This window comes from Gorilla gorilla, chromosome 8 (assembly GCF_029281585.2).
Source record: "Gorilla gorilla gorilla isolate KB3781 chromosome 8, NHGRI_mGorGor1-v2.1_pri, whole genome shotgun sequence".
NCBI classification, from domain to species: Eukaryota; Metazoa; Chordata; class Mammalia; order Primates; family Hominidae; genus Gorilla; species Gorilla gorilla.
The window spans coordinates 40,499,377-40,512,733 of NC_073232.2; positions in this window are offsets into that span (position 1 = coordinate 40,499,377).

Consider the following 13,357-nt stretch of genomic DNA (forward strand, 5'->3'; position numbering starts at 1 on the left):
CCAACCCCAGGCTCCTCTCTGCCCACTGCCCAGGCCAAAGGTCATCCCTAGTCTCCTCTCTGGCCACTGCCCAAAGGCAGTGGAGGCGAAGCTCAGGTGCTTTCTGTGCCTTCATGAGTGTATCCGACACCTGGGCTAGAAAAAGGACACAGGCCCTCCTTTTTTTCCCTAGTCTAAGGCCATTCCTGCCCCTGCCTTCCCCATGAATCTGGGGCAGCCCTCAGAGAGGGCTCCCTACACACACAACAACCACCCAGGGTTTGGGGAATCAGTTGCAGGGTCTGGAGCAGTTACTCTCCCCCTGCTCACCCCACCGTGCCTCTCAAATTCTCTGCCTTCTGAAGGAACTGTTCGAATCTCCCTACCCTACTAGGTCACCTACTCGTCAGTGTCTGGACTGAGATTCAATGTCAGGCCTGTCAAACTCTAACCTGAGATCCTCTCTTCTCCCATCTTCTCACCCTCCTCCTTCTCTACTCTTTCTCCTGCTGTTTTTCCCTCCTTTCCTCTGTCTGTCTGTTTTTGTGTCCCTGAGCTCTTTCTTTCTTTTGCTATAACACCTCCCCGAAAGAAGGGCTGTTTAGAGGCCAGAATTATCTCTGAGTTGGGTTTGGATTTCTCCACAGTCATTGGTACCAGAATCTGGCCACACTCATTAGGGTAAGTCCATCGAGGAATGCACCGTGGTGACTTGCTGCCTCCCCTCTACTCCACAACAGCTTTTCCTGGGTCTTTAGTCTGAGACCCAGGGTGGGATGGATAGAGAAAGAGAGAAGGCCAAAGACCAGAATGGCAAGGGAGGAGGTTATGCCCCATGGTCAGACTATGATAGGACAGATGCAATGAAGGAGACAGAAATTAAATTCTTACCAATAATCAAATCATCCCAACCTGAAAGCTCCTGCCCAAAGAGGCACTGCCACTTGCCAGCTTGACATTAACTATGTCACTTCATTTCTCTGAGCCAATAATAATCCCCTCCCTAGAGGGTTGCTATTACAATTCAGTGTGATAAGGACAGTTGATTCCATTTGGAATGCTTTGGGCTGCATTAACAGAAGAGTCAACCAAGACTTGCTTGAGCAATATAGATATTTAATTATTTCATATAGGAAGTAAGGGTCTTCAAGCTTGGTGCAATGATTCAGAAATGCCAGCGAAAACCCAGCTTCTTTTTATATTTCTGCTTCACTATCCTTAGCTTGTTGTTTGCATGTCATGCTCTTTCCTCATGGTTGAAAGCTAGCTGCTGCAGCCAGCCCAAGGCATCACATCCAAGAAAAGGAGAGGAAGGCTGGGCGCAGTGGGTCACGCCTGTAATCCCAGCACTTTGGGAGGCCAAGGTGGGCAGATCGCTTGAGGTCAGGAGTTCGAGACCAGCCTGGCCAACATGGTGAAACCCCGTCTCTACTAAAAATACAAAAATCAGCTGGGCATGGTATTGCAGGCCTGTAGTTCCAGCTACTCAGGAGGCTGAGGTGGGAGGATTGCTTGAACCTGCGAGGTGGAGGTTGCAGTGAGCCAAGATTGCATCACTGCACTCCAGCCTGGGAGACAGCTGTGTCTCAAAAAGAAAAAGAGATACAGAAGAGGGAAATTAATAATAATAATAAACACCCCTTCAGGTGAAGAACTCATTGCAGGTGATCCAAGAACCCCACACTGAGAAATTCTGCCCTGTGGTGTGATCACCTGATTGGATGCTCATTCTCATCTCAGATGCTTTTGCATTGTGAAAACTCCTTCGAGGAAAAGTGATGCCCCAGTGGCAGAATTCCATGTGCCTGTGGGGCTAGGCGGGGGAGGGAGAAGGCTTCCTGGCACCTCAGGTCAAGTCACAGACCTTCAGAGCTGGAAGGGACCCTGAAAGATCCTCCTGCCAACCAATCACACAGATGGGGAAACTGAGGCCCAGGGCAGACCAGTGATTTCCTCACAGTCATGTAGTGGAGCCAGGGCCAGGGTCAAGGAGTCCTGGCTCTGAGCCCTGTTGGTGCTCTGGGGCGGTGCTCAGAAGGGAGGCTTGGGCCAGGAAATATGGGATCTTAGGTGGACTCCCAGAAGCAGACTATGAGACCGAACTCCATTCAAATGATCTGCTGTGGAGGTTTGGAGGAGAAGGGGAGTGAGAGAAGTAGCGTAGGGAAGGGGGTGAAGGCGAAGCTGGAATGTGGTCTCAGCTGGAGTCCCACAGTAGCCTTATTCCCTGGGGATTCTGGAGCATAGAGAGCGTCACACAGTTACTCCCGCTCTTGTACCACCATGGAAGTCCACCATCAGCCACAGTGTGCCCAGGTTTTGGCAGGCACAGCGTGGCCTTCCACGTGGCGGTGGCTCTCGTTTGGCTAAGGACACATCTCCAGTGAAAGGGCAGCTGTGGGGCATTAGCAGTGACACCCCCCTCCCCCCAGCAGCTGGGGGACAGGTAACTGCAGACTAGAAGGAAAATACACAGGTCTCTTCCCAGAGCCACGAGTCATCCCTGGTATTGCCAGCACAGAACAGTGTCCAGGGGCATAGGCGGTCCCGCCTGCCACCTCAGTTTCCCTGTTCATGAAATGGGCGTGCAGGACCAAGGGCAGCCAGGCTCCCTTCAAGCTCTGCCTTTCTGAACTCCTGGGATTCTGCTTCCACCTCTCCCCAAAGTTCCACTCAGGCCTCCCCCTGCCCCAGACTCCCCACTTCCCCAAGCAGGGGAAGAACCACTGAGACCGAAGTTGGGTCCCCACTCTGTCAGGCCTGAACCCCACTAATAGGCAGAGGCAACAGTTTCTCAGGGTGTGTACCTCCCCTGCCTGCCAGTGGGCCTACGGAGTCAGTATTTCTCAAAATGTAAGTACAGAGACCACACCAGGCTGTCAGTAAATTCATTATCCCATTACGTGGGCCTGAATTATTCAGTGCTCTTGAGGCTGCTTCAGTAACCTGCCCAAGCACAGTCAATGCTGGTGTCAGCAGACTGGACGGAGTCAGGCCAGGCCCGGGGCAGGATGGGTGCCAGTGTGACGGATCTGGGCCCAGAGAGGCTGCCAGGGCTGGAAGGCACAGGAGGCTTTGGCTGGCAGGGCCTGGGCCCCAGGTGTTCCTGGGGCAGGGGAGGGGGTTGTGCACCAAAGCCCAGTCCTTCTCACCCCCAGGAAATCAGCAGGGTGTGCCTTTGGGGCCCCACTGGCTCCTAAAAGCCCAGGGACAGAAGATCTAGGCTCCACTTCTTCCTGGCTGCGTGACCTCCAGCAGGTCATGCACCCCTCTGACCCTTAGTTTCTTCATCTGTGAAATGCAGCAATGATGCTAAAGGTTCTGTCTCCATTCTCCCCTGTAACAGTACAGCTGATTTTTTCATTGAGCTCATAATCACTGGAATAAAAACCTTTTCTTGGCTGAGGTGTTGCTGTGTGACTAAATGCCAGTCAAAGGGAGGCAAGCAGGAGCTCCCTGTGAAACATTCAGCAAGGATCCTTAAAGGAAGGGGTGAGTCCTGTGTTGTCCCTTGCCTTTTCCCTGAAAACTGGAGTGAGGTGTAAGGCCAGAGCTCAAACAGCTATCTTACTCAATGAGGAGAAGTCACATGATGAGGATGGCATGTCCTCCAGGATAGTTCAGTGGTTAGGAACTGTGGGCCCTGAAACCAGAGGACCTGGGTTCAAATCCCTACTCTACCACTTATAAGCTGTGCAACTTGGGGCAAGTGGCTTAGCCTCTCTATGCTTCAGCTTTCTCCTCTGTAAGACAGGGATAAAAGTGGTACCTCCCCCCTTACAGGGCTGACTTGAGGAGTAAGTGGGTTAATATGAAGCCTCGTCCCATGGGGAATAAGGCTTCATAAGAAGTGGCTGGTACACAGGAAGTGTAATATATGTGTCGGCTGTTATGATACCATTTTATTTCATATTTATTTTATGTTTATTTTTATTTTTTTCTTGCTACAGAGTCTCACTCTGTCACCCAGGCTGGGTTGCAGTAGCTTGATCTCGACTCACTGCAACCTGTGCCTTCTGGGTTCAAGTGATTCTCCTGCCTCAGCCTCCTGGGTAGCTGGGACTGCAGGTGTGCACCACCACCACACCTAGCTAATTTTTGTACTTTTAGTAGAGACGGCGTTTCACCATGTTGGCCAGGATGGTCTTGAACTCCTGACCTCAGGTGATTCATCCGCCTCGGCCTCCCAATGTACTTGGATCACAGGTGTGAGCCACCACGCCCAGCCAACGATCCAATATTAAACATCTGCAGGGCTTCGCTGTATAGCTCAGAGATATGAGCCCCCCTGCCCCCCGTGTCTCCCAGAGCCTCTTGTCAGTCTGGACTTTTTCCTCGGGTGAGTGTACCCCTGGGGCAGCAATGCCAGGGAGCTTTATTAAGCCAGGACACAAACAGCTTTGCCTGGAGAGAAAGCCCCTAGCCTGAGCCACTGGGGGCAGGAAGCAGAGACTGGGCCTCTGGGTTGGAGTCCACAGGAGGGATCCAGATGAAGTTCTTGGGAAGAGAGAAAGAGAAATAAGGTCTCCTGACTGGCCATAGACCCCAGACAGGAGTCTCCCCTCTCTGGGCCTCTGGGGACTGGATTAAATCAGAGGTCACAGCTCATATGCCAGTAGCATAAAGACCAATATAGAAAATGAGTGAAGTTGTTTGGGTGTGAGGCAGCAGGGAGTGGTGGGGACTGGGGCAGGGGTCCTTAACTCATCTGAGGTGGGGGGTGGGGGGTGGGGCACCAGGCAGCCCCAGCAGACCTGCTCCGCAGCTAAGTGGGCCCCATGTAGGCAAATCTTTCACTGTTTCAAAAGGAATAGAAATTAAATCTGAATTCTCTGTGAAATCTGACTGTTTAGTGTTGGCTCCATTGAAACAAACAAAACCCTGAGCAAGGCAAATAAAAATCTGTCCCCAGGCCAGCTCAGGGACTGCCAAATGCAAACAAGAGCTGAGAGGTCCCCCGAACAGGGCAGGCTGCACCCTGCAGTCCACGGCTGCATTTCCCTGCATTTCTGCAGGGAGGGCATAGGCTGAGCGTGAGGGTGGCATGGAGCAAAGGGGCAAGTGGCTGGGAGTGTGTCCCTCCTGGGAGGCAGGTGCTCAGGGAGGTGAGCCTGACCACTCAGCACCTCCCTGCTGGGCTCAGGATGGCAGTGGGGGTTGGGCAGAGGCAGTGGGGGTTGGGTCTGCCCTGCAATCTCCAGCCACACCCTGGCTCCCTGAACTTCCAAGTTCTTCCCCTGAGAAACAGACGGAGTCTTTGGCTTCCCAGAGCTGATGGGAGGCAAGATGGGAAACCCTGAACTCTTAGGAATTGAGCAAGAATGGATCTGCAGAGGCCCTGGGGCTAGCCAGACCTGAAGGCAGCTCCTGCGTGAGGCAGCACCCCCGCCCCCCTGCCCTGAGGAGATCCTGCCCAATGGTGTAGGTGGGGTTAGGGTGTTATTGTGGCTTTGGGGTCACCGTGGAGCATGTGGGACCTGTTAGATTGGATTGTTCATCCTGACCTTTCACTCATCCACCTGTAATAGGATTACACAGGTGGCCTTGCAGGGCCACCCCACAGAGCGGGTAGAACACACTCACTTACCCTGATACTACAGGCTTGGCCAAGTGAGTGGCTTTGGCCAATGGAACTTCAGCAGACGGCACGGGCAGGGGCTTTCAATGCACCTGTGTGGTGCACCTCTCGTGCTTGTGCTGCCCACCAGGCAAGAGCATCCCCAGGTCTCTGCTGCTTCCCAAATGATCTGGACCCACAACTTGAAGCAAAACCATGCCAGCTGACTCCTGAACCAGGAGAGAGAAAGTAAATGGTTATTTTGGAAGCCACTGAGGTCCAGGGCTGTTACAGCACTGTTGCAACAGAAACCTGTTTCTCAGGCCCAGGAGAACACAGGCCTCCTCAAGCCCTCTTCAGCTTGCTGCACGGAAGCGCCCACTCCACCTGGTCATCCACTGTCCCAGAAGCCCCTGTGCCCCTGGCCCTGGGGCAAATAGAGAGACTCCTACTGGAGTGGGACCCCCAAGCTTGGATCCTACAAAACTGGAGCCAGCCCCTACACCCTGCCCGTGGGACTTTGGATAAGTCACTTCTCCGCCAGGGCCTCACCTGCAGAATGTGGGGATCTCACCTCACCCACAGGGAGATCCAGAGGGGCCATGAGACCCCACGGGCCTGCCATAGGGTGAGGGTGGGCTGCCCAGGGCTGGCAATTGGGTTTCTCAGGGAGGGGAGGGACTGGCTTGCCATAAATCTGTCTGCAAGGGGACTGGGCAAACTCACTCCTGAGGAAATGGAGGCCTCACCCATGCAGGGCACGATTCCAAAGTTCATTGTGGAATCTGCCACTCTAGCCTGAAGAAAAAGCAAACAGCGTTATCCAGCACCAACTCTAAACCATCCCTGTGGGCATGAGCCACACTGCCTGGGGACTGGAATAAGTTAGGACAGCTCTGAGCCTTAACTAAAAGGATATGTATACAGTTAATCATTTCTTAAACACAAAGGGCTCCATTTTCTCCTAGAACAGAGTGTGGAGGTAGATGCTGCTGATGTTGGTTCAAGGGCTTGACAATGTCTTTGAGAACCAATAAACCGTATTTCCTCTTGCCATCCTCACTGGTGTTTTTTGTTTGTTTGTTGTTAATCCTTAATTTTGTTGCCTCATGGCCACAAAATGGCTGCTATGGCTGCAAGCATTTCATCTTTATACAACTCCATTCAAGGTAAGAAGAGACTAAGCAGGAAAAGAGGATTTCTTATTATCAGAAAGAAAAATGTCCTGAGAAGCCCCCCTTTATCTGTGGCCAGGAACGAACCACACAGTCACCCCTAGCAACTATGTGGGTAAGAAAGTAGTATCCTGGGAAAAGGACTAGGATGGTTATGGCAGCCTGAGACTGATCATAGTTCCCCCACAGAGTTGCACATGTTGCTGCTTAAACAATATCAGGCCCATGTTGGCAAGGCAGGAGGAGGAATGGCTCCGAGGTGAACAGTAACAGTGTGGGCTGGAGGTCCAGGACTCCAGTGAGTTCTATCAAAGGGAGTGGACCGGGCAGGGCTTTTAATTATAAGCCACAGAAGCCACTCAGTGGTAAAGGACAGATTCTACTTTGTTGCAAACAACAGAATTCACTTTGTTACAAACAGCAAGTTCACTTTGTTACAAACAGCAGACTCTGGGAAGACCAGAGAAGCAGGCTTGGATGATCCACTACCAGGAACAATACAGCCGGGGAGCCCCACCCAATCTCACCACAGGACTGTCCTAACTACAACACAGCTACTGCCACAGCCCGCCTCTTGGTAGAGGCTCCACCACAGCCACCCCAGTGGAAACAGGCACCTGCACCGCGTCGTACCTGCTTGCCGGGAGATCACTCTCCTCCACGCCCAGCTAGCTCACCTTGCCCACGTTTACTTGCTTCCAAGTCTTGTGCATCTGATCGGTGGAAGCTAGGTCATGTGCCTGCAGGGGAGTCTGCAAAGTATGTTTATCTTCTTTTGGGGGAAGGAGGGACTCACAATGTAGTCCCGTGTCTCAATGTGGAGAGATAAGTGCTGCAAGGGGGCCGAGCATGGTGGCTCATGCCTGTAATTCCAGCACTTTGGGAGGCCAAGGCAGGAGGATCACCTGAGGTCAGGAGTTCAAGGCCAGCCTGGCCAACATGGTGAAACCCCATCTCTACTAAAAATACAAAAATTAGCCTGGCGTGGTAGCAGGCACCTGTAATCCCAGCTACTCGGAAGGCTGAGGCAAGAGAATTGCCTGAACCCAGAAGGCAGAGGTTGCAGTGAGCAGAGATGGTACCTTTGCACTCCACCCTGGGCAACAGAGGGAGACTCCATCTGGGAAAAAACAAACAAACAAACAAACAAGCAAAAAACAGAGCTGTAAGACTTCCTTTGTTAATTTTCAAAGAGCCCCATGAAGTCTCCACCACTGGAAGGTGCCTGAGAATCAGCTGAGGTGTCCAGCAGAAGCAACGATACTCAAGAGTGGCCGTGATATGCAGCCCTGGCCACCTCCAGGTAAGAAAGAGGAAAAAAACAGCACAACCAGAAAACACACACATGTAAGCCATCCACTGGGGACTCCTATTAACACCTACGTAACAGGACAGAATTGAGCCAGAGAAGCTGCATCACATGTACATTGCTGGTACATGGTGGATGCCTCCCAGAAGGACTAAATTTCCAAAGGATTCAGGAGCCCTGGACTTGGGCCCATGGTGAGACGACAAGCCTTTATGTGAAGCTGAGACAGAGACAGTTTCACATATTGGCTCTGCCACCTATGTTCCTTGATGGCTGGGATCTTGGTGTGCACATCTGGAAGATGGAGACCATGCTAGCTCCCTTAGAGGGCTGCTGAGAGGAACAGTCCCACCACCCAGTGCATTATGCAGGAGCAAGGACCATGTATTTAAATGTCTAATACCAGCGCTTCTCAAGGATGGGGGACGGGATGGAGGTGGGGCATTTTCACCCTTCCAACCATCCCAAGCAGTTGGAGGCTGGGGCAGGCAGTATTTTGACCCCATAATCTCTGCCACCAATGTCACTCCCTTGTTTGTGTTGTTTGGTTATTTTGTTTTGTTTGAGACATTGTCTCACTCCGTCGCCCAGGGAGGAGTGCAGTGGCACCATTTCGGCTCACTGCAACCTCTGCCTCCTGGGTCCAAGCAATTCTGATGCCTCAGCATCCCGAGTAACTGGGATTACAGGCGTGCACCACCACGATTGGCTAATTTTTGTATTTTTAGTAGAGACGGGTTTCGCCATGTTGCCCAGGCTGGTCTCGAACTTCTGAGCACAAGTGATCCATGTGCTTTAGCCTCCCAGCGTGCTGGGATTACAGGCATGAGCCACTGCACCTGGCCTGTTTTTTGTTTTTTGAGACAGGGTCTCGCTCTGTCACCCAGGCTTGAGTGTAGTGGTGCAGCCACAGCTCACTGCAGCCTCGACCTCCCAGGCTCAAACACTCCTCCCACTTCACTTCCCAGGCTCAAGCAATCCTCCCACCTCACCCTCTTGAGTAGTTGGGACTAAAAGTATGCACCACTAAACCTGGCTATTTTTTTTTAATTTTTTTGTAGAGAAGGGGTCTCACTATGCTGCCCAGGCTAGACACTAGCTCCTGGCCTCAAGTGATCCTCCCACCTTGGCCTCCCAAAGTGCTGGGGTTACAGGTATGGGACTTCAAAGACATAACCAAGTTTACTAGGCAGCTCTCTTAAAATAGGGAGATTATCCTGGATTATCTGAGTGGGCCCAATGTAATCACAGGAGCCCTTAAAAGCAAAAGAGGGGCCAGGTGCCGTGGCTTACGCCTGTAATGCTATCACTTTTGGAGGCCAAGGTGGATGGATCACCTGAAGTCAGGAGTTCGAGACCAGCCTGGCCAATATGGTGAAGCCCCATCCCTACTAATAATAAAAAGTTAGCTGGGCATGGCGGCGCATGCCTGTAATCCCAGCTACTCAGGAGGCTGAAGCAGGAGAATCACTGGAACCTGGGAGGCAGAGGTCGCAGTGAGCTGAGATTGTGCCACTGCACTCCAGCCTGGGTGACAGAGACACGGTCTCAAAAAAAAAAAAAAAAAAAACGCCAGGCACGGTGGCTCACACCTGTAATCCCATCACTTTGGGAGGCCGAGGCAGGCAGATCATGAGGTCAGGAGATCAAGACCATCCTGGCTAACATGGTGAAACCCCGTCTCTACTAAAAATACAAAAAAATTAGCTGGGCATGGTGGCAGGCGCCTGTAGTCCCAGCTACTCAGGAGGCTGAGGCAGAAGAAGGTGTGAACCCGGGAGGCAGAGCTTGCAGTGAGCCAAGATCACACCACTGCACTCCAGCCTGGGCAACAGAGCGCGACTCCATCTCAAAAAAAAAAAAAAAAGCAAAAGAGGAAGACAGCAATTGGGAGCACCAGAAAGATGCCAGGTGCCTCTGCTGGCCTTGAAGATGGAAAGGTTTCAGGAGAAGGAACTGAATTTTGCCAACAACTGGTGAGCTTGGCAGAGGCCCCACAGCCCCAGAGGAGAACTTTGTCTTGAACCTGGTGAGACCCTGAGCAGAGCGTACAACCAGGCCTTGTCAGACTTCTGACCTACGCTCTGCGAGACAACAAGTGGGTGTTGTTTTAAACTACTAACTTTGTGGCAGTTTGCTGTACAGCAATGGAAAACGAAGACAGAAGGTTCGTGCCCATTTCCTAGTTTTCTAGAGTTTCTCAGAAACTCTGAGCTTACTCAGCTGCAAAGTGAGTGGTGGGGCAGATGTTTGAACCCAAGTCCATCTGTTCTAAAGCCCATGCTGTAGCTTTCCCATTCAGCCTCTCCAGATGAGGAAAGTGAGTCACTAGGGGCGCTGCCAGGGTCAGCTCCCCAGGATCTCAGCACAGAGGAGGTGGAACCAGGCTGTGGCCCCCTCATGATCCCAGCTCATGTGAGGAGCCCCAGGAGCCCCCAAGTCGCCATCTGTCTGTGTCTACCTGTGTCAGTGCACTTGGCCTGAACCGTCCTAAAGCCCCTGGAGTTACAGCCCTGCCTCCCGACGTCTTAGGTAAAAGGTACTGTCCTCCTTGGGGAGCCCAGTAGACCTCACCCAGACATCGGCGGTGGTCTGCTGGCCACTGAGGCCCTTCTCACTCTAGGGGACTCCACTTCAAGCCCTAACTTCTCTCATTCATGCTCAGAGTCAGAGGAAACTGGTGCCTCATGAGCCAGAGCAGACATGAAGCTCAAAGATGTGTTCAGTTTGGCCAACAGTGTTTAAACACATACACACACACACCCCGATGTTTAAAATTGTGAAGTTTCACACTGAAAGCCATATTGCCAACCTCTGTTGGGGAATCAGAAGCTCTGGCCATACTGGGCCCATCTTCCCACTTGGCATCCAAGGCTAAAGCCAAGTGGCCACCATGTCCCCTGGTGGAGGGTGAGCTCTGGAGTGCTCCAGTACCCACCACCCCCTATCGCCTTGCCCTGCTTACTTCACCTGCCTGGCCCCAAAAAACATCTGAACTCCAATCCCTTAGGATTGATTCTATGACCTTACCTTCTGCCTCCTGCCCTGCTCAGTCCCAGGAGATCTCAGGCGACAGCGCCCAGCCTGTGTGATGCTAGCAGGGCTATGAGAAATAGGAGTGGGACCAGTAGGATGGAAACTCAGGGGTCTCTTCCAGACCTGCTTGTGTGGAGAGCTGTTCCCAGTGACCCAGTTCAGCTAAGACTGTCAGGCTATCTGCGTCTGTCTGTATCAGTCTACTCAGCCTGCCCCCTCTCTGCCTGGTGGGGGCCTAAGTGCAGGTGCTGATGCCCATTTTCTCTGCCCTGATGAGGCTTCAGGTTCCTTGGTGCTTAATGGGGCAATGGCATTTGGCCAAAACGCACCTGAGACAGGTGGAAATGACCTCCCCTGCCTGTTCCCTCCCCTGGGGGCTGCTGCCGACATCCACAAGGCCCTTTGGGGAGGCTCAGCTCCCCCCACCCTCTACCAGGCCCACTGCCTGGAGAAGAATCAAAACCCACTCTGTCTTCAGCCCCCAGGCTTCTAGGAAAAAGCCCTAGAACAGATTTGGAGGCGACACTTTGCTCCCTTCCTGGTGAGCTGAGATACTGGTGCCGCCATGCAAGAGACAAAAAATGAGTAGCAAAAAGGGGAGGGGGTGGAAAAATTAAATTCTGCGTGATCAGCAAGGTTTCAAACAATCGCTCGCCAACTGAAGTGGGTGCCACGTCTATAAGTCATTCTGTTTTATAGACCATTAGGATCTCCAGAGAGAACCTGCATGGAGACCACTGCTTTTTGTTGAAATTAAAATGTCAGAGAAAAAGAAATAGAACAAAACAGGGAATCTGCAATTAATTACCAGCCCATAAAAATTCAATAATCAGGAAGCAGAGCGGCCGCCGGCCCAGAGGTATCAGAGCCAGCGTAACAAGAATGGAATACATTAATCTTTTCGAATTAGTTTTTTAATCTGACGGGGATATATGGTGACATGCCTCCCCTCCTCACCCGCTCCCCCTCAACCTCCACCGCTCCGGCCTAAAGCCAGGCTGTAGGAGGGAGTTTCAGTGTGAGCTGGGGGCCTGCTGCAACCTGGACCCCTGGGCTGAAGGGAGAGAGCGGTCAGCAGCACCACCTGAGCGCAGGGCCCTCAGGCCAGCTCGAGCTGGGCCCTCGTCCCAGCAGAGGAGCCAAGAAGGCCTGTTCCCCCTGGGTCCCAGGGTACAAGGGAGCGGTAGGCGCGTTTCCTCTGTTGACTGCGGGGTCTGGGCGCTGGTCTCTGAGCTTTCCTGCTCTGGAAAATGGGAACAAGATCACAGCCGCCCCCGGATCCTGGATGCATTGTGCCTGGTGCCCGGCAGGTCCTCAATAAAGGGGCCCTGCTGTTACTATTTTTACTCCTGGCAGCAAGGAGCGCCAGGCAGCGCCAGAACTCTAGTCAAGAGCATTTATTTAGCGCCTGCTGTATGCTCAGCCCTGGGAAGGAGAGACCAGCAGAGTCCTTACCCGCAGAATGAGGCTCACGGTCAAGTTAGAGGCCAAGCAGGACGTAGAGGGTCAAAGAGTAAAGGGCAAGGAGCTTGTCCTCGAGCAGTGCTGCTGGCCCGGTGGCAAGTCCCAGGAGGGCCGAAAGGGCACGCATGCACGGAGACAGCAGGCTCTGCCCCCACACAGCCGTGTGCTCCGGGGGCTGCCGGCTGGTTGGTCAAAGAACCAACCCCACCCTGTCTCTGATTAGAGGCCGGCCCGTAGCCTCACCCCAGAGGTCCGCCTCCTCCTTCCTCGCTTCCGCTAGGCCCAAGGTTCCTGCAGCTCAGATCAAGAAACTGCAAGTTTCTGGCCTTCATCCTCAGCCAAGCCACTCTCTCCTTAACCCCTCAACAAGCTGGCCTCTGGGCCTCGCTCAGGTTGAGCCCCCGCCTGGGAAGCCCCCCAGTGGAGCTCAATGCCTAGTCAGCGTTGTTAAAATGGACTCTTGGCCGGGTGCGGTGGCTCACGCCTGTAATCCCAGCACTTTGGGAGGCCGAGGCGGGCGGATCACATGGTCAGGAGTTCGAGACCAGCCTGGCCAGTATGGTGAAACCCCGTCTCTACTAAAAGTACAAAAATTAGCCAGGCATGGTGGCGGGCGCTTGTAGTCCCAGCTACTCAGGAGGCTGAGGCAGGAGAATCGCTTGAACCTGGGAGGCGGAGGTTGCAGTGAGCTGAGATCGCACCACTGGGCTCCAGCCTGGACGACAGAGCATCCACCCCAGGGGACATCTGCAGAGCAGCAGGAAGATAACCGGCTGCCCTTCGGACTTTGACTCCTTTTAAAGGCAACATGACAGCTCACTAAGTGCCAGGATTTTC